General features: G+C 39.5%; 1 protein-coding gene across 14 annotated transcripts in view; it reads left to right on the top strand.

Annotated features, from left to right (window-relative positions):
• The window catches only part of THRB (thyroid hormone receptor beta), a 303,177-nt gene that overhangs the window by 22,803 nt on the left and 255,342 nt on the right, over window positions 1-25,032 (top strand). For 10 of the 14 annotated variants that reach the window (XM_039912993.1, XM_039912987.1, XM_039912992.1 and 7 more), the window contains exons 2-3: window positions 4,677-4,791; window positions 6,227-6,329. The exons of 2 other annotated variants lie outside the window; for them this stretch is intronic. The gene's annotated coding sequence lies outside the window, so the exon portion shown is untranslated. The remainder of the gene's footprint in view (window positions 1-4,676; window positions 4,792-6,226; window positions 6,330-25,032) is intronic. 2 more of the 14 variants (XM_039912988.1, XM_039912989.1) reach the window with 1 other exon arrangement.

Genomic DNA, 25,032 nt, shown 5'->3' with positions numbered 1-25,032 from the left:
AAGGGTTATGCTGGCCGTCTTGATATTGTCTTCTCCATCTTCGTCTATCAGTGCATCATTGGCCGATGTACAGCCTGTGGAATTCTGTCACAGCTCTGAGCTCTGTGTAGCCTTTATGAGTTTTTGGTTTGTGTGTATGGTTTCCCTGATGCAGGCTGATAGGCCACCTCATTTTCTTCAGACTTATCAATTCCTGGTACCTGGCTGATTTGGAGAAGTGATTTACAATTGTTTGTATGTCTTCTTGGTTGTGAGCCTCTAAGGCACAATCAACTGCATACAGTAATTTCTGGGTGATGCTTTCTAGGGCTTCGAGTTTGCTCTGTTTGTATGTATGCCTTTCCATTGTATATAAAAATGACTTACTTGGATTACTGTACTTTCAAGTCAGTATCTCCGATTTGAGCGTAAGCTTCTTGGGGGCGCAGAACAGGCAACTTCCCTGTTTTCTACTTCCCAAGCACTTATTATAGTGCATTGCATTCAGTGGGTTCTTGATAGATGCTGTTACTGCTACTGTATAGCACAGAAATACTTAGAAGAGGCAAACTGGCTGAGGTCATATACTGTGCAAAAGTGAAGTCTGGGATCACCATCTGGGGGCAATTAGGAATGTTAGATTGTATGTCTGTCTATATGTCTGTAGGAGAAGTAGCATGGCATAGTGGATAGAGCACGGGCCTGGGCGTCAGAAGGACCTGGATTCTAATTCCGGCTCTGCCACATTCTGCCTTGTGACCTTGGGCAAGTCACTTAACTTCTCTAGGCCTCAGTTACCTCATCTGTAAAATGGGATTAAGACTGTGAGCCCCATATGGGACAAGGACAGTGTCCAAAATGATTAACTTGTATCTACCCTAGCACTTAGAACAGTGCTTGGCACATAGCAAGCTCTTAACAAGTACCATAATTAGTAATTAGTATTATTATGTTCTTAATCAGTAGGATGAATGTCAAACCACACTGGTCTCCCAGCACTCACAGTGGCCACTCTCAAAGACAGAACATTAAACTGAATGGGTTATTGCTCTGATCCTCTGCTGGCAGCTGTACGCTCCAGTGCCTTACTGATTTGCTATAATGGTATGCGGAGTGGTGGACCAGTAGCCATGGCTTCCTGAGTGCATTCACGAAAGAAGATGCAGAGAATCTGACTTCACGTGCTCTCTCAGTGTGGCATTTGTGATGTCTGTGCTACAGCAGGATCGCAGCTAGGGCTACTGACAAAGATCCCTGAATTTAGAGTCAGGGTCCACTTCGAATGAATAAGCTAAACTGCTCTTGCAGCTCAGGTCCAGCTGATTTTGGTCAGGGTGTCCTTAAAAAGCAATCAGCATTCCCACCTAACATTTATACACACTGCTTTTCTGAAGAGTCTCTGGTTACCCTGACAATTCTTATACACTGTCATAAGGAATCTGGGAAGAAACTATACTTCCCTATCCATTCTTCCCCTTTGTATGTCCTTCCACAGAGGAGCATCAATTCTTTGAGGCCACCAAAGTTCTACTGGGTACTGTGCTATAGCAAAATTTCAATTCTCCAGAATTCACAAGATTAAACCAAAGTACAGATTTGTGGGGCTTTCTGGATAATTATTTCCTGTAGAAATATAGTTGCCTTTATGTATCGCCAGAAAGTAAAAAGCAGACCTAACCCTATGTCAGAGTGGCATACAGATACATCCATTTCCAATTGAATTAACCGTGTGGGGTGGGAGGATGGATGGAACAGTTCAAAATTGTCTCCAAGACATTACCACTGCCTCAGCTGACTGTGTCTTTATGGAAGGTTTAAAAATGCCAGAGGGAGCAGGCATTAGCCATTTTCACTTTCCCACCCAGGGGAATATGGAAAGACATGCACGTCCTAGGGGTGCCTGCAGGAGGATCAGGAAATGCTAAGAAAGGCAGAGGTAGAACCGTGTGCATTTTAGGCATGAAAGCCACTAGCTTGCCGACTTGCCCTGGCCTGTGGCCTCAAGACTGGGCCTCTTTGGGGGAAGTCCCAAACTTCCTGTCCTCCTATTCTGGCAGATGATTTGGAAACAGAGGGTCAGCCATTACCTCTGCTTCCAAGTGGGTTAAGTGGCTGGGAAGAATCCAGTGATAGGACCACCCTAGTTTAGAAAATTATGGCTTAAGTAAACCTGAAATCAGTCAATTGTATTTGAGTGCTTACTGTGTGTGAGAACTGTACTAAGCGCTTGGAAGAGTATCATATAACAGAGTTAATAGACATGTTCTCTGCCTACAACGTAATGCCGCTTCCAGTAGCATCTGATTTCCTACTGGGAGAATTTGGACCCACACATGTACATTTCTGAAGTGTTCTTTATGAGTTGAAGATCGCAAGAATATAAATTGCACTACTAAAGTATTTTTATGTTTAAATGTGCTTTTTGTAGGCTTGAAGCAATTACCTGTACCTTTTAAAATATGCTAACAGCAGAACTATCAAAAGACTATCATTGGGTTAAAAAACGAGATGGAGGAGAACAGTTAAATAATTTAAATATTTTAGAGCCATAAAATATATTTAATTATCTTAAAATAATAATAATGTTGGTATTTGTTAAACGCTTACTATGTGCAGAGCACTGTTCTAAGCGCTGGGGTAGATACAGGGTAATTAGATTGTCCCACGTGGGGCTCACAGTTTTTAATCCCCATTTTTTACAGATGAGGTAACTGAGGCACAGAGAAGTTAAGTGACTTGCCCACAGTCACACAGCTGACAAGTGGCAGAGCCGGGATTCAAACCCATGACCTCTGACTCCCAAGCCCAGGCTCTTTCCACTGAGCCACACTGCTTCTCTAGGATAAACAGAACTCTCTCCTTAATCCATATCAAGCAATCATGGGCTTGGGAGTCAGAGACCTGGGTTCTAATCCTCACTCCACCATTTGCCTGCTCTGTGACATTGTCCAAGTCACTTAATTTTTCTGTGCCTCAGTTTCATCATCTGTATAATGGGGATTCAATATCTGTCCTCCCTCCCCTTTAGACTGTGATCCTTATGTAGGACATAGACTGTCTGACCTGATTTCCTTGAATCTTAGACTAGTCCTTGGCACATGGTAGTTGCTTAAGAATAATAATTATTATTATTATGATTATTATTATTATCTTCATTTAAAACAGTTCCCTAATTTTGCAGTGTTTTTCAGAAGGATATGACATGTACTGACAAAGGAGGCGTTTGACTAGTCCAGTCTTTCTTAGCTTTAATAATCTGGTTTCTCTCTCACCAGTGACCTTAAAAGAATGACATAGCAATGCCGTACTATGTAAAACAGTGAACCTTCCAGCCTAGAATTTTGCCCCTAACAATGGCACCAAGAAAAGAGTGCCCTTATTTACATACATTCTCATGCTTAAAGATGTGTCACCCTTAACTTTCCTCCTTAATAATCTATCATGGTTCCGTCATTCGTTAAATCATCGAAATTTTTCTTTAATTTTCTACCGTGCCTGAACTGTTCTCTGTGTAACTTAATGTTATATGAATTTATCCAAACACACCATAAAACAATTGACCTCTGCCTCCAGAATTCTTACTAATTGTGATTTTTGTTAAGTTCTTACTGTGTTCCAAGCACTGAACTAAGCGCTGGGGTAGCTATAAGATAATTAGGTCCCACTTGGGGTTCAGATTCTAAGTAGAAGGGAGCATAGATATTGAATACTCATTTTGCAGGTGAGGCACAGAGAAATTAAGTGACTTGACCAAGGTGACTCACCAGGTTTGTGGTGGAGCTGAGATTAGAACCCAGATTCTTTGATTCCTACTCTTGTGCTATTGCTTCTAGGCCATGCTGTTTCCTGTATATGTGAGATAATAGATTTCCTTAATTCCACTTCTTGACTGAAGTGTTTCTTTCTGTTTGTCTCGAGCTTACCACTTATAAGCTTCAGTGAGTGACCCCCTCATCCTATTGTTTCCGGATTTGGTGAATCATTACATGTTGTTTCAACCTGCCCTTATCCTTCATCATTCTGGAAACTCTAAGCCTGACACCTTCTTCTTCTCTTTCTTCTTCCACTTACTTTGGGCCAAGAAGTGTGCTGAGCCCTGAGGTAGAGAAGATCAGATCAGGCACAGGCTCTGTCCCTCACAAGGCTTATAGTCTAGCGGGGAGGACAAAGCAAACATGCGATTTTCATCTTTCCAGAGTAAAGTGTGCTTCCAGAAGCAGCATGATCTCGTGGAAAGACCACAGGCCTGGGAGTCAGAGGATGTGGGTTCTAATCCTGGCTCTGCCACCTGTCTGCTGTCTCACCTTGGGCAAGTCACTTCACTTCCTCTTTGCTTCACCTGTCAAATGGGGATTAAGACTGTGAGCCCCATGTGAGATAGGGACTGTATCCAACCTGATTACCTTGTATCTAACCCAGTGTTTAGAACAGTGCTTGGCATATTGGACTTAACAAATACCACAGTTATTATCATCATCATTATCATAATAATAATAATATAATAATGACAATAATCCTCTCAGTTCATACTTGTATAGAAGCTGCTCCCCATCCCTGATCATTTAGTTTCTTCCCACTGTGTTTTCTTCAGCTCTGTCGTGTTCTTCCTAAAATGTGATGCCAGAGCTGCGCAAATTACTCCAGGTGCAGACATAACATCATTTTATTTAATGGCAAAATCATGTTTTTGTTTTCAGTCATTCCTGATGTTGCCCAGAGTTTTCTTGGCCTTTTTCCTGCTGCCACACACTATGGAGACAGATTGAAGGAACAGTTGATAATAACTCCAAGATATTCCCTAAGTCGCCACTGGTAGGTCAAAGCACATCCGTGGATCATTTTCCCCTAGTGCATTCATTATTTTACACTTGCTCGCATTGGGGCTCATCTATCGTTTTGCTGCTCAGTCACTCAGCTGTATGATTTCCTAAAGACTATTCCAACAGCACATTTTAGCATTATCTGTTAATGCCAAGATTTCATTTCACTCACCCCACTCCAAATAATTTACGAAAATGTGAAATAAAACAGGAATGCATGTTGATCTGTGTCATGGCCCAGTGGAAAGGGCAGGGACCTGGGAGTTAGAGGACCTGAGTTTTAATCTACCTTCTCCACTTGCTGGCAGTGTTCCTCTGGGCAAATCACTTAACTTTCCCATGCTTCAGTTTCCTCATCAGTTAAAATGGAGATCCATTACCTGCTCTCCCTCTTCTCTAGACTGTGAACCCCATATGGGACAGGGACTGTGTCTGAACTGATTATCTTGTCTCTACATAATAAGCCTTAACAAATACCACAATTGTTATTTATCGTTATTGTTATTATTAGTAATAACATTTCCCCTCTGATTTTACCTATTTCCTCCCAAGCCTGAAATTTGCATCAAGGTCTTCTCAATCCACCAAGCATTTGAATTTACCATTTTATTTTTTTTAAGCTTCTAGTGTTACTGTAGAAGCATTTTCATAATTTGGATTATATGTTGTTTGGGTAGTTTTCCACACCTGCAAGTTTGTTTATTTGATGTGAAGACTGACTTTTTTCTCTTCATTTATGTATCATGCCCTGTGCTTTTCTGCACTCAATGACTTTCATTTAAGGATTGCCTTAGCACTTGTGCATTTCTACTGTCGTTTTGGGTCAGGATGAATTCATCCTTCCTCCTCCCTGTTCAAATTAAACCTTTCACAAAACATCCCCAGTACCTAATGTATCTGAACCATTACATCCTATCCATGCATTGAAACTCTAGAGCTCTCATAAAGTGTGTATACGTAGCGGCATTTCAGAGACTGCCACCGGGGAGTTCAGGCCTGGAGTCTCCTGCCTAACAATTTAATTTTGGCCTTTAGGATGGCCTTTCTATACAGTTCTATACAAATAATCAGTAATCAATTGACTATTGATTGACTCCTTCACAGTCCTCTCTAACAACTGAGCGACAGTCTTTCTGCCTGTGTAATGGACTAGATAAGGATGATGCTTATTAAGTGTATATTAGGGCCTACTTTATGCCAAAGAGTGAGCTAAATGCCAAGATACCAGATAGCGAGTGAGGGCCTGCCTTACACAGGGTTCGCAGTCGAAGCGGGAGGGAGAAACGATGTTTTATCCCCGTTGTACAGATGAGGATATTGAGGCACACAGAAGTTTAGTGGATTGCCCACGGTCAAACGCAGGTAAGTGGTGGAGGTAACACCAGGACCTGAGTCTCCTGACTCCTATCTTATATTCTCGCCACTAGGTCCCACTGCCAAGTGATCAAATTCCAGGTTCACCACCTGCTTCTACCTGCTCTGTAAGGACCCTGCAATACCAGAAAGCACTGGGACTGACACTAGCTGGAGGTACATATTTTCTTTCTTTTCTTTTTTCCAGCAGGATGGATGCTAATATTACTCAAGCTTTCCATTGTCCTTAGTAACCTGAAGTCCTCTAGAAAGGATGGAACTGCTTTACAACCTCCCTGAACCTGTGCTCAAGGCAACTCAGCTTTCCCAGTTTAGTCACCCTTGTCTTCTGAGAGCATGTCTATTTTCTCCAGGGGCACAGAAGCAAAAATCAGCCCTAAGAGGTGCTGTTTTGAGGTTGCCCCCGTGTGATAAATCAGTTAGAAATCCAACAACAGGCTGGGAGCGATCTCTATTTTGCGATTTAATGGTAGGAAACTCTAATTGAGCAACTGGGTTATGTTGTGAAACTATGCTTAGGTAAAAGATTGCCAGTTTCAAGTTACAAGTTTAGCTGTCTAGGCTAGAAGGATTTTAAAAAAGATCTTCTAACTAGCTAATTAAAGCAAGTCCTGTAGCAAACTGCTGCAAATACAGCCTTGTTTGTGCTCCCTGCCAAAAATATCCTTGTTTATGCTCCCTGCCAAAGGCCTTGCCTGGGTTCCTTCTGTTCTCAAGGCCATAACCAGAACTGGGTACTAGGAGAGACCTGGTGTTCATGTGGACCAGGTCTGGTCTGAGCGGCCCTTTTTTCTCTGTTTGCCCCGACACTCTCCTGATTAGTTCCAAGCAACCCTCAATGTCAGTACTTAACAGATTTCCAAATAAGAATTTTGGAATCGGGCCAGGCTTAATGACAGTAGTTGCTTTTAAGTAGCTCTTAGGGTATTTTACCTGAGCAATCCATTCCTTTTAATGCACTATACACTGAGTGGCTGAAATTTTATAGGCTTGGGGAGGAGGGGGGCTTATTTAAGTTGGACTATTAAAAGCTTGGGGCTATTTGATAGTTGTTTTTTCCCAAATATTGGACCCTTTTGATTATGCACTAGATATAAGAAAAGTAATTTTTTTAATGATGAGTTGAGTTTTACCTAGGATACGATATTTAGGCTTTGGAAAAATAGCAGCTTTTGTCTTTTTTCTGAGTATAGAACTTGGGACAATTCGACATACCTATGACTAGTTTTAAAATTGTATATGTATGTATATTAGCATATATGCATATGTTATCTATATATGTTTATATATTACATATATACATATATATCATCATCAGTGGTACTTAGAGAGCGCTTATGGTGTGCAGAGTACTGTACTACGCCCTTGCACTGTACCAACTGCTTATTTTGAGGTCTTGAACTGGTCCGTTCTCATGGGGCTAGTTCACTACTTTTCCAGAAGAGAACTGTACTCCTTAGGCTTTATCAAACCAGACTGTGACAGCTGGTGTAGTACCTGGGTTGCCAATGGTGTACTATTTTGTTTGAAACTGTTCTCTAATAGATGAATTTATTTAAGGGGCCCATAGGATGTCAAACCACCCACTTCTTTAAGTAGCCCCAGATTTCCTGAGTGCTTCTATCCATTTTAAATATTTTAATTGGCAATTGCATTCATTCTGCAACACAGGAAATTCTTGGAACTCTGGTGGATCTATAAGCCAGGGTAACTCCTTTTTTTTACTAGATTTTGTTTAACATAAATCAGCCAGTTGAAGACACATCACTTTTGCAACAAATCAAAAGGTGTGTTCTCCACTTCTTTTCAGATGAATATCTAAAGATGCTGATTACCCAGACAGTTTTTCAGTCTTTTAGTTGGCACAGCTTTAGGTGCAAGGTGTGAGACCTAACTTCAGACTCTATACTTTGGGGTTGATTTTAGAGCAGTTCTCGAATGTTGTGATGCAAAACCCTTAAATGGTACCTACCCCCTGCCCATCGATGTTCCTTTCTCTCCATCCTGCTACCCAGATCCTCAAATTCTAGAAGTGGAACCTATGTCAGTAAAAGGAGGCGGTGGTGGGGGCCTTATTTAAGTGGGACTATCACAAGCCTGGGTCTATTTGGTATTTGTTTTTCCCCAAATATTGGATGCTTTTGATTATGCAATAGGTATAAGCAGAATGATTTTTTTTTAATGATGAGTTCAGTTTTACATAGGACATGATACTTAGGCTCTGAAAAAATAACATCTTTTGCATTTCTTCTTGATGTAGAACTTGACAATTTGACAGAACTATGACTCGTTTTTAAAATGTTGGATATGCAATAAATTCATATGCTCAAGGGCATTTTTAGAAATTTAGATTTCTCTGACCAAATGGTAGTTTCAGTTTTTTTGGATCCTGAATTTTCAGTAAGTGGAAGTATTTTGCTAAGTAAGGGTGAAATTAATTGATATTTTAATTTGAAACATTTCTAAGAGAAGGCTATATTGGGTCAGCAGATGGTGGAGCTTAACAGAGAGGGAAATCTTGGTCTTGTGTTCAGTGTGGCAGACTATGTAGATTAAGTACTGACTTTTCACACGATGAAATTAAATTTTCAGATGGAAATGTCTGTCCAAGTTAAAATCTTAAAAGACACTGAAAATAACTTTAAAAGAGCCTAATGTGATAGTAAATTCAGGCACAAATTTCAGGATGCTTATTGCTAGAAGGACCATTGTCCTCCCCTTTCTGGAGCAGTTTTTGAAAATGCGACTTTGTAAGTGTCTCATGTGGGGTCTGGGGTTGCTTTGGGGTAAACATAGGCTATCACTTGTGACCCAAGAAACTGGTACTTACTCTCTATCTCTCCCTTTAGACTGTAAGCTTGCTGTGGGCAGGGAATCTGTCTACTGACTGTTATATTGTACTCTTCAAAGCGCTTAGTACAAAGCACTCTGCACACAGTAAGCACTCAATAAATACTACTTCTCGATTGATTACTCAGAATACGAGTCCTTAAACACTTGCTGTCTGAGCTCAACTTCTCCCTCTTTCCACCACTTCCCCGTTTGCCCTCCGGTCATTGTGCTCCAAAACTGTGCTGCAACATTTCAGCATAACACCATGAAGTTGTGATGCATACCAGAGTGCTGAGTCTTCCTTCCTATGTAAAATTTTATGATGCCTCTACCTATTATCCATGAAGGGAGTAATCCTTCAAGCCAAGGCTACCATATTGATAAGGTGATTTAGGGAAGTTTACATTGTGCTCGTATGAATTTCATGGTATGCTCATTTTTCCTATAGTCTAGTAGTTGTGTTTTTGAAGAAGCTCATGTTATGGGGAAATCATATGATAATAACCATTGATTCAATGAAAAATAATAGAGGGATAGCTAAGCTCCAAGGTACTTCTGTGATTGACATTTTTCGATAGCAATGGCTATATTCTTGTTACGTCCACCACTAATAGAGTCCTTTATGCCTTTGCCACTTGCTGTTTTAAATACGTTGAATTTTCAAAGTATAAAGAACATAAAATACTGTAAAGGGTAGCATATTTGCTGTTGTTTTAATGAGATGTTCATCCCCTTGTTTCTATATATTGCTATTGTTCTTGTCTGTCTGTCTCCCCCGATTAGACTGTAAGCCCGTCAGAGGGCAGGGACTGTCTCTATCTGTTACCGATTTGTACATTCCAAGCGCTTAGTACAGTGATCTGCACATAGTAAGTGCTCAATAAATACTATTGAATGAATGAATTAATTAATTAATTGTAAGGAGGAGGCAGAAGCTGGGGCATATAGTAGCATTATGCCTTGACGGAGAAGCACACGCACAAAAGTAACCATCTCTTTCTAAACAAAATCTGCTCATACCAAAATGTGGATTGTGTTATACACACAGCAGCCTTGTTTTGTGGGAAGAATGCTCCCCAATAATCCCATCATGTTATATCCAAATTAGGTAATAAAAACATGTCATTAAAAAAAACAGATCAAAAACTGAATATGCTAGCATTTGGATGAAAATGACTGTATTTTCCAGTCTTCTTGGTAGCTTCTCAGTATCTGTTCTCTTCTCTTGAGAAAGTTGAAACTAAGAAACAAGGAGTTCTACAAGTTTATCAAAAATGGTTTTATTTGGCCTACAGTAGTCAACTGTAAAATGGGAACCCCATATGGAACAGAATCTGTGTCTAACTCGATTATCTTGTATTTACCCCAGTGCTGGTATCTTGTAAGAGCTTAACAAATACCAATAAAAAATGATAGTGTGTGAGACTAGTCTTAAATGCAGTTTCTTGACTACCTCTGGCAAGCACAAAGAGTTTAAATATTATACTACCTATTGTACTGGGGCAAAGAAGAGGTACTTACAGCAGTCTACTGGGAAAGGTTTTTACTCTGTAGGTGACAACTCATGGGTGAAAGAACAAGAGGAAGAAAGTGATGAGAGTAGGAAGGAACGGGGACTGTTGGAAAAAGCATGGGGCTGGGAGGCGGAGTACCTGGGTTCTAATCCCAGCTCCACCAACTCTGTGCTATGTGACCTTGGGCAAGTCATTAACCTCTTTGTGCCTCAGTTTCCTCAACTAGAAGTTGGGGATTCAATACCCCTTCCCACCCCTATTTCAACTATGAGCCCCATGTGCGACAGACACTGTGTCCAACCTAATTAACTTATATCTAGCCCATCTCTTAGAGCAGTGCTTGACTCATATAAAATGTTTAACAAACACCATAGTAAATGAAAGTAAATATTATCGATGAGTCCCGGGTTACAGACACCTGGTACAACTGATACCTTGCCCCAGACTATAACCACACTGCCATACAACCATCTTGGACATACAAACTTGTATTGTTTGATTCATGTTCCCATGACTGACCCTGATGTTCTGGCCTAGTGCCACAGGTGAGAAAATTCCTATCTGCCGTCTTGCCAACTGCCATAAGATAAAGCAATCAACAATGAAAGGATCTTTGAAAAGCTTTGCCTACTGTTGTGTCAGATTTTAAATCCCCCATCAGCAGATACCCAGATAAAAAAAGAAGCAGCATGGCCTAAAGGATAGAGCACATGCCTGGAAGTCAGAAGGACCTGGGTTCTTATTTCGGCTCTGCCCCTTATCTGCTAAATGTCACTAAATGTCTCTACGCCTCAGTTTCTTCATTTGTAAATTGAGGGTTAAGACTGTGAGCCCCTGATTAGCTTGTAATAATTATAACACTGGTAATTGTTAAGCGCTTACTATGTGCCAAACACTGTTCTAAGCGCTGGGCTAGATACAAGGTAATCAGGTTGTCCCACGTGGGGTCACAGTCTTTATCCCCATTTTACAGATGAAGTAACTGAGGCAGAGAGAAGCTAAGTGACTTGCCCGAAGTCACACAGCTGACAAGTGGTGGAGTCGGAATTAGAACCCACAACCTCTGACTCCCAAGGCTGTGCTTTTTCCACTAAGCCACGCTGCTTCTGTACCTACCCCAGTGCTAAAAGGTGCTTACAAAAAAGCAAAAAAACCAAAATCCAAAGTTGTTACCATGTCCATGTTCAAGGAAACATGAAATTTTGAAGATGTTTGAAGGAGAAAGCCTGAATAGAGAAGTGTTTAGAAACTTAGCTTGATTCAGGTTGCTTTATGAAGAAAAGAAGGCTGTTGTTTCACTTAAATTGGACGAATTGCACGTTAAATTTTAAAAACCTTTACCACTGTCAGCAGAACAAGCTTCTACTACTTCTGTAGCCTCCTATAGAAATTTAAAATTGTATTAGAACTCCACATTTATATAAAATTGTTATTTTTTATATTTGGTGATAGTTATTACAGTATATGGCATATAAAGGAACGTCATATTAAGATTCTAATTTATAACATGTATGTCTGCAAAAACGTGCCCCACGATATAACTATTCACAATATACCATATTTTCATAGCCCAGTTGTGTCATGGGGTATGTTTGTACTTTCTAAAACTTCATTTTCTTGACTGCTGCATTTCATCATGTTGCCTTTCCCCCCCTCCAAAAGATAATATTGTGTGTGGCTGTTTGGTTAAAATTTGACCTCCCTACATGGATTACTCTGACACTTTGAATGGCTTGAGAATGTCAAACATTTTCATTACTTTTTGCTAAATGGACATTTTCTCAAGTACATTTAAAACTTTTCTTGGCAGAATATGATCTGTGGGAGTTAGATTTTGGACTCTTCCAAATCTCTCCCATGTAGGTTTTACGCCACAGGATTGCAAGCATAATCCATATGGTGTTTTGTGAAAGTTAGTCAGGAGAGATAGTGGTGGAAGAAGCAGGGAAAGATTCATGGTTTTATAGACATTCTCAAACTATTTCAGATGTCTTTGGTCCAGAAATTTAGTTGACTACAAAGAGCAATAGCCAATCAAAAATTCTTATATTTCAGTAATGACACATTTCAATAGTTACATAACTTGAATAAAGACCCTGAGTACAAGTGCTCAGCCTGTATTGAGTTTGCCAGGTGGAAGAAGCCATCTCAGAATTGCAGAGGGAAAGGCAAGGCAAAGGAAGAGAGGAAGATACCGAGAGAGAGAAGACAGAAGGGTAGAAACTTCCTAAATTTTAAAATTATGACTGACTTTCTAATTAGCTGTGCTCCTCATAAACTGCTGAGTTCATCCTAAAGCCTAGTCCTTTCTCTGGCCAGGAACATCGGCTTCTTAGGGAATTCAGGGAAATATTCTTCAGGATCCTGGAAAATGTGATTCGCAGTTCACCTCCAATAGTGCCCATGTATTTCTACAACCAAATTCTGCCAACAGTGGGATTGAGTAGTGTGTTCTAATTTTCTAACTCTGAGTGATTCAACATTTATTTGCTCTTTTTGAATTTACATAAGGAACTTTAAAAGCAAGTACCTGAAGCAGTACTTTTGCTACAGGATGAGAAAAACACAACGAACAATAGTGAGCACTTGAAAAAGTCTTCAAGGCTAGAAACTGTCTCAAGATACTTTTAAAAATCATTGTTCATAATGTAATTTTGTAACACAGTGGCAATAAGATATATGCTCATATAATTTTCTCTGATCTTCCTCTGGCCCTCTCTCTAAAAACAGTATGAGCAATACTCTCCGCAGAGCCTAAGCCCCTTCTGGGAGTAAATGTTGCTTAAGAGGTTGTATTTATTCAGTCAGGCCCCACAAAAACCATTTAGGACACCTGAGGGAGAGGAAGTAAAACTCAGACAAGTTGATTTGCCTCTGCTGGCAGCTCCAGATAAAGGTATGGTGAAAAAGGAAGTTGAAACCAATGGGCAAAGTTGCAGGGGATAATGCACTAAGTAGTCTTCTAGTGCCATGAAAGGGAGTCTTCCTACATGCCTAGTTAATACCAGGAAGTGATTTATACATGGAAAGAGTAGAGCCATTTAATTTTCTCAAAGGCTATCGTGAGTCCACCAGAACACAGAATGAAGACAAATCTTCCCTCAAACTACCTCTGGATTACCAGACATTTGGACTACATACTTTTTAGCCATTTCTTGGGATATTCTTTGATCAAAGAACATTGCTGAGGAATTTTTATCTTGAACTTTTCTTTAGAATTTAGACCCTTGAATCTGCTAAATCTCCTTGAAAAGAGTTGGAGTATCCATCAAATCTATGTTGTTTCATTCCCATTACATTAGCTCAGGGAAATGGTGCTGATTTGGACTGCCTGGCAGATCTTAATGAGCTGTAAATGGAGGAGATGCCAGAATTTAGCCTAGAAAGCCTGGCTTAGTGGAAAAAGCACAGGCTTGGTTGGGAGTCAGGGGTCGTGGGTTCTAATCCCGGCTCCGTCACTTGTCAGCTGTGTGACTTTGGGCAAGTCACTTCACTTTTCTGTGCCTCAGTTACCTCATCTGTAAAATGGGGATTAAGATTGTGAGTGCCACACGGGACAACCTGATTACCTTGTATCTACCCCAGTGCTTAGAAGAGTGCTTGGCACATAATAAACACTTAACAAATACTACCATTATTAGTATTATTATTTTCATTTTTAAATAGATCAGCATGTTCAAGGCACAATGAACTTTTTTACTTCCAATGGTTAACTTATGCCTCCTGTCTCTCCTCACTGTAATTTTTACTTCACTTTACTGCACAAATCATTTTTCTAAAAAAAGTTCAGTGCATGTCCCCTCACTCCTCAAGAGCCTCCAGTGGTTGCCCATCTACCCCCACATCAAACAGAAACTCCTTACCATCGGTTTTATCGGACTCAATCTCCCCCTCTTACTTAACTTCGCCTATTTGCTACTACAATTCATCCTGCACACTTTTACCCTCTATCACCATTTTATCTCAGTGCTGACACCTTTTCCACTTCCTCCCTTTGGCCTGGAACTCTCACCCCTTAATATCTGATAATCCACCATTCTCCGCACCTTCAAAGCCCTGTTAAAACCACATCTATAGTGTGAGGATTTTTTTTCCAGGAATTTAACCCCTCCATGATCACAAAACTGATTATACTCATTGATAGGTTACTCTACGTAGAGTGCTGTAATCTGATGGCAGTGTGTATAAAGGATTTAAAGTAAGGAACGCATTATCAATCAATAATATTTATTGAACACCTACTGCATGTAGAGCTCTGTACTAAGTGCTTAGGACAGTAAAACAGGGTTACAGACTTGATCCTTGCTCCAAAGGATCATATTATCTTGTGGGGGAGATGGATTAAACAACATTTTCAAGGCTATACCAATGTGCATGTGTGACTAATGATAGTGGTTAGGAGAGGACAGTGGGAAGAAGGTGTGTGTGTGTGTTTGGGTAGGCTTCCAGAAGAAGCCACAGCTAATGTATATCTGTCAGTGTTGATCCCGGTCCAGAGCTGGTTCTACCATTTGAGACACCAGCTCATTTTTTCAGGCCTTCTTGGTGAGTAGGCCTGGTCTAGTGGAGAGAGTCTGGGCCTGAGAGTCAAAAAGATCTGAGTTCTAATCTTGGCCCCGGCACTTGTCTGCTTTGTGACCTTGGGAAAGTCGCTTAACTTCTCTGTCCCTCAATTACCTTATCTGTAAAATGGTGATTAAAACTGTGAGTCCCGTGTGGGACAAGGATTGTGTCAAACCTGATTAACTTATATCTACCCCAACACTTAGTTCAGTGCATGACACATAGTAAGCACTTAACAAATACCATAAAAAAGAGTATAGGTAGAGAAGATAAGGGAGAATAACAGCTGGAAGGGAGAAAAAGGGCCAGTCTAGATTTACTACTTCAAACTGTAGGTGGTCCTATGTACCCAAATTGGGCACTGATATTTTTTCTGTGGCTGGAGACCAGTTTATCTTCTGCTTTGCTATCCTCTGGGATTACTCATCCCAGAGCTGAGCCCTGATATAAACCATTTAGGAAAGGTGCTCTTGCCTTTAATATTGAAATCTATCCAGGGAGAAGGATCTCACAGTCTCACAATGATTGGTCACAGTGTTCTATTGCCCTTTCAGGACCGAAGGTTTTGATCACTTACAGTGAGGAAAAGGAGATGGGTTAGAATCTGGGGCTGAAAACCACACATTTGTCAAGAAAGTGAGAGATAGGGTACTATTTTTTTTTATTAAATTCAAGACCATTTTCAGAGCACTCTGACCCATGCCATACAATTTCTTTCTGAGTATAAACTTGGCTTATAAGAATGTCCTCTTTTCATTGCGATATATTCTTTTAAATAAACTTCCTAAATGGTGATTTTTATTTACATTTCACAATTTTGCGGAGGCAGAATAACTCTGATCCAAATACAGGGTGGTTGTGTTTTTAACATCAATAATTCCTCTGTCCTGAGTTTGGAAATGTTTCTTCCCTGAAAATACTTTTCCCTGCAAGGATCTTCTTTGGTTTGGGCAATATTGCTTGTGGCATTGTCCCTCCTCTTGAAAACCCATCAGGTAGAATGACTGTATAATGGAGATTAGTAAAGTAGGACCTGTGAGCTCTTTCATACTTAAAACATTCTTCTCAGCTCCCTGTTTAGTCTCAGTTAATCCACTGTCTGGGTTCTCCACCTCTGCCCCGACAGATGAGTTTAAAAAAGAAGCAGAGTTTACCAGAATCCCCACCAGCCCTTCCCCCGGTTGCCTGTCAGTCCGAGATGCCCTTGGTTCGGGTCAAACATGAAGCAGATCAAGTTAGTTCATGTCCTTAATGGTCCTCCCCGGGTATCTGTCAAAAGGAAGAAGATGGGTGTGAACGAAGAGGTTATTACTCTACCGAGTCTATGAGCAAACTGACTGTCCCACATTTGGGCTCAAGTGTTATTGTCTGCAGTTCGATGAGCACCGCGCAAAAGGTGGAGTGATGTTGCCCACGTAATAATAATAATTATAATAATAGTATTTGCTAAGTGCTTACTATATGTCAAGCACTGCTCTAAGCACTGGTAGATACAAGCTAATAAGATTGCACACAGTCCCTGTCCCACAGGGAGCTCACAGTCTTAATCACAGTCGTAATACAAATGAAGTAACTGAGGCACAGAGAAGTTCAGTGACTTGCCCAGGGACACACAGCAGACAAGGGTGGAGTAGGGATTAGAACCCAGATCCCCTGACTCCCAGGCCTGTGCTCTGTCCTCTAGGCCATGCTGCTTCTCACTTCCCTTTCTGCTCTCACAGGTTTAGCAGGCACTTTTATATTGCATAACCTTGGTATATAAAAATAGTCATCTTTGTTTTTGAATATGTTGGTTGCCATGGTGAGGCCACAAGGTCATCTTAGGGATACTGGTGGTCTTATTAGGGGTTTGTCAGGTTTTGGTGGTCACCCCTGGTGGTGGTCCAGCTGATGGTTAACCTTGCACTTTGATGTCCTGTTCCTCTTTCTCCTTCTTTGAAGTCCTCTTACTGTTTTAAGAATGTAAACTCTTGAGGAGGGAGTGTGCTTCCTTTCAGTTCATTTCATAGAGAAGTGACCTGGCTCCTCCACTTCTCTGCTGTGTGACCTTGGGCAAGTCACTTCACTTCTCTGGGCCTCAGTTCCCTCATCTGTAAAATGGGGATTGAGACTGTGAGTCCCATGTGGGACAAGGGACTGTATCCAAACAGATTTGCTTGTATCCACACCAGCACTTAGTACAGTGCCTGGCACATAGGAAGTGCTTAATAAATACCATAATAATTATTATTATTATTTCCCCAACACTATCCTGGTAGGATACAAGTTCATGGAGGGAGGGAACACTTGACCCAACCTGTCAAAGTGCTCTAACTGTGTTTGGGGTTTTCTCTATCTCAGGAACAAGAGCTGGCGGTGCTGGCAATGATATCTTGGGTTTGTCGACATCTGCAGATCTGTGATGTTGATGTAGATGTTGGGACATATGCCATTCCCAATGGGAATAGTAGCCAATGTTGCCAGGCACTTCCCCCGCTGAGGTAAGCTCAAAGAGACCTTAGTACTTCACCCCCAGAAGCTGGACTGGTTCCAGATCACGTCGGGAGAAGCGGGTTTGGAAGAACAAATACGGCACACCAATTATCCAAGTTATGGATTACCCAAGGTGAAAAAGTTCTTTTTTATGGTATTTATGTGCTTACTACGTACCAGGTACTGTATTAAGCACTGGGATTGATACAAGTTAATCAGGTTGGACACAGTCCCTGTCCCACAAGGGGCTCCCAGTCTTAATCCCCATTTTATAGATGAGGTAATTGAGGAACAGAGAGGTTAAGTGACTTGCCTAAAATCCCACAACAGACAAGTCGCTGATCCGGGATTATGCGTTTGGATACAATTCTACATCTAAGATTGCCCCTTCATACTTGGTGACATTCCAGTGGCACCATAGATTAGTAATAGTTTAAGTAACCTTGTGCCAGGTCACAGCCTGGCCTTCAAAATAAATCGAATTTGTTAGAATTGGGCTAATTCTTCAAACTAATTGTTTCCTGTTACTAAGGGTAAATTTTGGTTTCAGGTGTTCAAAAGTGGGTTTCACCTACAATATCGACGCAAAAGTATATATTGATTGGTTATCAGGAACTGCTGGGCACGGGTCAGTCAACATCCAGAAAAGTCTGAGGACAGACCCACCTGGAGAGATTTTAGGGGAGGAACAATTTAGGTCTGGAGATGGAGCCTGCCCTGAGAAGTTGGGAGGAGGATGATAGATTCTTTCATTCGTCCATTCAGTTGTATTTATTGAACACTTACTCTGTGCAGAACGCTGTACTAAGTGCTTGGAAGAGTACAACATAACAATAAACAGACACATTCCCTGCCCACAAGAACTTATAGTCTAGAGGCAGGTTTTCCAGGCTGAGCCAGAGAGAGATGCAGGAAGTGTTAGGACATGGGTTGGGGCCAGGAATCTCACCAGTGGGCCAGCACTTTGGCAGCCAAATCACTCGAACTGCCTCTGTCATTTCCCCGCTGAGACGTTCTTTCTCTTTCTCCTCCCCCATTACTGTCATCATCCTTCATTTAAATGGGTGTCATTTGTTAATTATTACACAGCTGGAAATATTTTCTTTGAATGACTGGGGGAATAAGCTCACTGTGGTCAGGGAATGTGGCTAAAAACTCTGTTGTATTCTCCCAAGTACGACTCTGTTGTACTCTCTGTTGCACACTTTTAGTACAGTTCTCTGCACACAGTAAGCAGTCAATAAATATCACTGATTGATTGATTAAGTGCAAGAGACTGTGTATCATGAGGCATTGTTATACAAGGAACCTTGCAGATTATTGTATGTACTTCCGTTTCAGAGAATCGGAAAAAAAGACTATTTCAAATTAAATTATTGTGACCACAAAAGCATAATTTTTACAGGTGATATTTCAGATATGTGAATAATGAAAGAAACCCAGCAGTGACCCACATTAGTAGGAAAATTTCAGTGACTGATGTTAAGAGTGATGGTAATGATTTTCTTTTTAAACATATTAGGGTTTCCTTTTTAGAAGAGTAAATGTCTCATGATGTCTGTCCCAATTATAATCACCCATTTCATTTGAGACAGTAAAGATGTTTGCCTAAGGTGTCTAGAAAAGGTTTTTTTTCTTTTTTCCAGCTTTGAAAAAGTTTTTATTTGAAGTACAATGGGAAGGTTGACCTTGAATAAGTGATATTACATAAAACGTTCCAGGTCCTTTTTTTTCATTTATATTCTGACTCTATACCATTATTTCAGGCACCCAGCAATAAATCCAGCTTTGATTTTGATAATCAGGGTTAATTATTTGCCATCACCATCAGTTTAGCCATCTCTAAAAGCAGACATATTTTCAATGCCAAAACCTAACATATACACTTTCCTTAGCATATATATATATATATATATATATATATATCTCTATATGTAGAGATATATATATGTAGAGAGAGAGATTATAAATGTTCTATTTATTTTTGAATACTGTAATTGTAAATATTTTTGTGTTTGTGTCCTTTTATGTAAGCTCTTTATTATTATGTAACTCCCCAAGTCCCTAGTACAGTGTATCATTCCAAGTGGGTGCTTAATAAATGCTACAGCTGCTATTACATTTTTTTCTTAAACCAGAAAGACTTACTGTCTGTCGATCAATCAATCAGTTGAATTTATTGAGCACTTAGTGCAGAACACTGTACTAAGTGCTTGGGAGGGTACAACAGAATTAGCAGGCATGTTTCCTGCCTGTATTAAGCTTACAGTCTAGAGGGAGAGGCAGACATTAATATGAATAAGTAATTTGTAATATATAATTTAAAGATATATACGCAAGTGCTGTGGGGTTGGGGGTGGGGCAAGTATCAAATGTCCAAAGGTCACAGATCCAAGCGCATAAACGACATACTGGTAGAGTAAGCCTACAAGTTAAAGGATCCTTATGTGTCATGCGTACGAGAATTTGCTAAATGATAAGACAACACAATATTTAGTGTAGTTTCTTTTTTCCTTTTTTTCTGTCGAACTGTCTAAAAATATGTGTGAGAAGTCAGAATTTCTCTGAGGTAGACACATAAGCAGTGCTGTGAAGGGAGTGAACAGCATGGCTTTTGGTTTTTATAAGAGAAAGGGAAAATGTCACTGCTGATTACAGCAGTTGCAGTAAATGCTAGTCTATTAATAAGCAGCAGAGCAATTTAACTTTTTTTCCCTGCAGTGCTAAAATATAGAGCGAGCTGTCGTCTCTTCAATAGTGTTCTCTAACACAAATTACTTGGTGCTGGGATTTTCTTGTCAAAATGCCCATTGCTGCCAATCTGTCTATGAAGCTTCCTGGGAACCACTAATGTAAAAGTCTGTAACATATTCAGTCTTTGATATGTAAGTGGTCTGTTTTCCTGTCAGCATGCACACTTAATCAAATAATGGGTCACTCATATGTCAAGGAGAGAATAAAATCCCTGAAAGAACTGTAGCTGGATTGAATTTAAAACTATGAAACTGTTTTTTCTCGTCTAATTCTACTTTGTTGAATGCATGCTGTGTTTATATTTTAAAATCTGTGTACAGTGCCTGTAGCCAGGTACCTATTTTTTTATTTTTAGGTAATCCGTGAAAGTCAAAGATTCTAGCCCATTTATGTCTAAGTTTCTTCTGAATGCCATATGAGGAGATGTCCTTGGAACACTCAATACTTTCCTCTTCACCACTTTCCAGTATTTCTTCCATTGCCTACCATATCAAAATCAAAATTATAACTTTGATTTACTTCTTGTCCTACCAACATCAACCAGTCCTTTCAGTCTTATCCCATCTCTCACTTTTGCAGTCCTGACTTTAGCCCTTGAGTCCACTCAATAGCAAATTTGTCCATGCTCTTTGTAGTTATTTCTGGGCTTTCTTTCACAATCTCCCACTATATCTGGGGAGCACCCCTTCCTCACTCTTCTGCCAAACTCTACCCCTTCCATTAAGCCGTATAGACTCCAGGAAATATTACTGGATTCCGTGAGAGAGGTTCATTCTGGGATTTTAATTGTTCATTCTTTTAGCCATTCTGTTTGTCATCTGTCTTGTCTGAATTAAAGGGTAAGCTTTCTGCCGGCAGATTTCATGTCATTTTCTGTGGTGCATCATACCATATCACTCCGTGATACACCTGAAATAGGTACTTAGTATGGCTTGTAAAATATGTTAGCAGAGTGAGTGAATGAATCTCTGATATGGGACCTTGGGGAAAATTTGAAGTGTCTCTTCTGGTGAACCTGAGAGCTAAAAATTATACCTTTTGCCTTTATCATTATTAGTCAGGCAGAAATTCCCTCTCCAAGAATCAGCAGCTCTATGGTACTTTAAATCTTAATAGTTGGATTCTTGATTTTAACACAGGCATCACACAGAGACTTTTTTTATCAGTAACTATATTTGGGATCTTAGTTAATAGTCTGGCTATATGTTATATCTGATACTATTGATTTCCTTCTCTCAGCTGTAATGTAGATGTAATGAATTTTCCAAGGCCATAATAGACTTGCCATCATTGCCTTGGATTTTTAGACATTCCCAATGAAGTAGTAATGCTTTAATAATCCATTTGGGTTCATTTTTTTGGTGGAAGAAAAGCGAAACCTTGTAATTTTCCCTTAATCAGAAGCCCACAGTCAATGATGCAAGCTCATTGTGGACAGGAAATGTCACTGTTTGTTGTTGTGTTGTACTTCCCCAAGTGCTTAGTACAGTGCCCTGCACACAGTAAGCTCTCAATAAATATGACTGAATGAATGAATGGAGTGCTTATTTTGTACAGAGCACTGTACTGAGCACTTGGGAGAATACAGTACAACAGTGTTGGTAGACAAGTTCCCTGACTATAAGGAGCTTACAGAAGCTAATAGTCTAGAGAATTTGCTAAGCGTGTTATGAGTGCAGATAAAATGATGATTTGGGCCATTGTGCTTCAGGTTTTTTATGCAAAGAATTCTCTTTCAGATGCATCATCATTTTGCATATTTCCTTTTATGTAAACTTCTTTTCCTGCTTCGGAGATGGACTTAATTGTTCAGATGTCCTTTTCAGATAAACAATTTGTACATTGAAGTATAGTATTCTTCTGTAAATGTTCACTAAATATTGGTTTATGCTGATAAATGTGTAGAACAAGTAGACCTGTCTAGTTCAGAAAGTCTATACAATTAAAAATAGCTATCTAGTACCAGCACTAAGATTTAGAATTACTGCATAGTATAATTCTAAATTGAGTGGTAAGATTTTGGGATGTTAGTTTAAAGTCAGAGTTAGTGAAATGGAAAGATTTTTGACCCAACAATTGAAGGCATTTCTCGTGCTAGGGTATTTTATTGGCAGTAAATAACATTGGATTGTGGATATTTTATTTTTCCGAATATAAATCTTCTAATAAAAATGGACTAATCATATGTTTTACCCTAAATTGATTCTTAACAGCAGAATAAGCATTGCTATCCCTTCAAAAGGAGAGGCCAAAAAAATCTTACTGCACAAAAGGTATTCATCAGTACCTGTTTCTCCCCTTCTCTCTGGAAACTTTGATAAACTGAAAGAATAGGTGTGTATAGCACAGCATAAATTATCCAACAAGATCATCTCATCATTTTGTTTTCCATTTCCTTATTATTTGAGTGATGGAACGACTGAAAGTAAGGTCCAGCTGAAAGAAGTAACTATCAGACAAGAGTCATCAGACCGGCTTGTAGCAAAACTGGAAGTGCTACTTACCGTTCTCCCCAAAGGAAATGGGTATAGTGTCTGTCCTGTACTTATCGCCACTCTTTGACTGAAAGGCCCACAGAGACAAACTGTGCTACTGGCCAGGAAGTCCAATAATCACCGTTATTACTGTTCCTCCTCCTGGGCCTCCAAAGCCACAGGTTTCTGTTACCCAAGGCCAGGAGTGAACAAAAACAGGAAGAGGGATGTGGCAGCAAGCACAGCAATATCAGTTCTCAGTTTTGCTTTAGAGTAACAGGAGCTATTGCTTCATTATTTAAAAAGTTAATTATGAAATCTAAGAACTGATATGACCAATCAGCCTAGGCCCTGAGGGAATATCCCACCAAGTGACCTAGACAGGGAGACTGAGACTAGGGCTGAAGTCTCAAATCTCTTTCTGTTTTCACCACTGCAGATCATGTGGGTAGCCTTTAGACAGCCCACTTATCCTTTCTGGTATATTTTTCTATGCTTGTAAAATCATTCCTACCATCACTTTGCCAGAGTTCCTGATAAAGTTTTGAAAGGTATAGCTTGATAATCTTCTAGGCTTTGAAGACTGTAAATTTAGCTGTGTGTGATTTTATGGAACTAGAGTTTAAAAAGTCAAATAACTTTGGCTTTTCTCGTTTATGACTTCTCTTTCCCCACACAATCTTTTATACCTTAATTCACACGCCCTTCAAAACCCAGGAGAATTGAGCAATGTCAGCCAAGTTCTGAGCTTCCTAGATTCTGCAAATGAAATTTTGAAATTGATTGACCATCCGAAAATCAGGCTCTTGATTTTTCAGAAGTCTGTGTATTAAAAATTTTTAAAGTCTTTATGACAAACTCTTTAATTTAAAAATGCTCATAAAATTTTAGGGAAGTTGTAATGGGCTAGGAAATTTTCATGTAAATACTTTTTAAAAGATCTGACATAACATTTAAGATATAAACTCTCCATTCGGAAGAATGAAGGGTGTCATCAAGGCAAATACATAATTGCCTCCCACACATCCAACAACCCCAAGACTAGGGAGTAGTTATTCATACTCGAAGGTGGTATATTTGGCATATGAAAACCCTTTTTCACAATGGGTATAAACATATGGAATTTGTTACCAAAAAAGTTGTGCAGGCAGAAAATCTAAACGTGTTCAGGAAAGATTTGATAATAAATTCATGGGCAAGAGGACCATAATGCATTATGAGATGGAAAAGTTAGAGAAGTTATGGAGAAAATTAGAGATGTTAAAAACTTTAGCTCAACTAAGACTTAAATCAGTTATATAACCTGGTTAGTGGTCTGAATTGATTACATGAAAATAGTGTTAAATGAAACAAAGTATAATTTCCCACAGGAAATAATGTACCATGCATTAATACCTTCCCAAGATACATAAAAAGACCCAAATAATATTCATATATTTTAAAGTGATTAGAACAATGATTATAGTTTATATAGAACTTACACAATCAAACAAAAATGTAATTATCAGTGATGAGTTTCATTGAATTAATGTTTTTATCTGAACATGTAGATACTTAATTTTCTAAGTATTATCTTACACCTTCTAATCCCCAAAAGGATTAAAGTTCTAGAGATATGCCATTATCTTTAGCTATATATCTGGCATTATCTAATAATAATAATATTAGGTAATGGTAAAGTGAAATGAGCTTGAACCACTTTTTTCAAGTCAGCCAAGTATATTTTAAAGGGAGGGGAATGGACTTGCTTAACCCAGGAAAACTTTGCAGCTTGAGTATTATAAGAATGACCAGAATTAAAATTAAATAGTGCTGTCTTGAAAGACTGCTAAAAGAATAGCAGTATACCCATTCTTCTCTGTAGATTCATGGCATTTGGGCACCAGAAATGTATTCTCTGGTAATTAGATACTTCGGGAGGAGTATTAACTCTTTCAGACCACTAAGGGAATGTTTATGGATTGTCTGTCTTTATTACTGAATTGCACTTTCCAAGCACTTAGTACAGTGTTCTGCACCTAGTAAATGCTCAATAAATATGATTGAATGAATGAATTGTATATAGAATACTTCTCCCCATATGTCTGACCTGCTACAAAGGAGTAACTTTTGATAAAAGAAGATGTTATAGTTCTCTTCTGTGAGCAATCACCTCAGACCAATGTATTCCAAAATGCACAATTGAGAAAATCTCAAGAACATTTTGTTTATCTTCATCTTTATCGTCTCTCTTAGCCTCTCTAGAAATAA

Source organism: Ornithorhynchus anatinus, chromosome 8 (genome assembly GCF_004115215.2).
Source record: "Ornithorhynchus anatinus isolate Pmale09 chromosome 8, mOrnAna1.pri.v4, whole genome shotgun sequence".
NCBI lineage: Eukaryota > Metazoa > Chordata > Mammalia > Monotremata > Ornithorhynchidae > Ornithorhynchus > Ornithorhynchus anatinus.
Note: the sequence above shows the minus strand (reverse complement) of the source record. Positions and strands in the feature narration are given on the sequence as shown.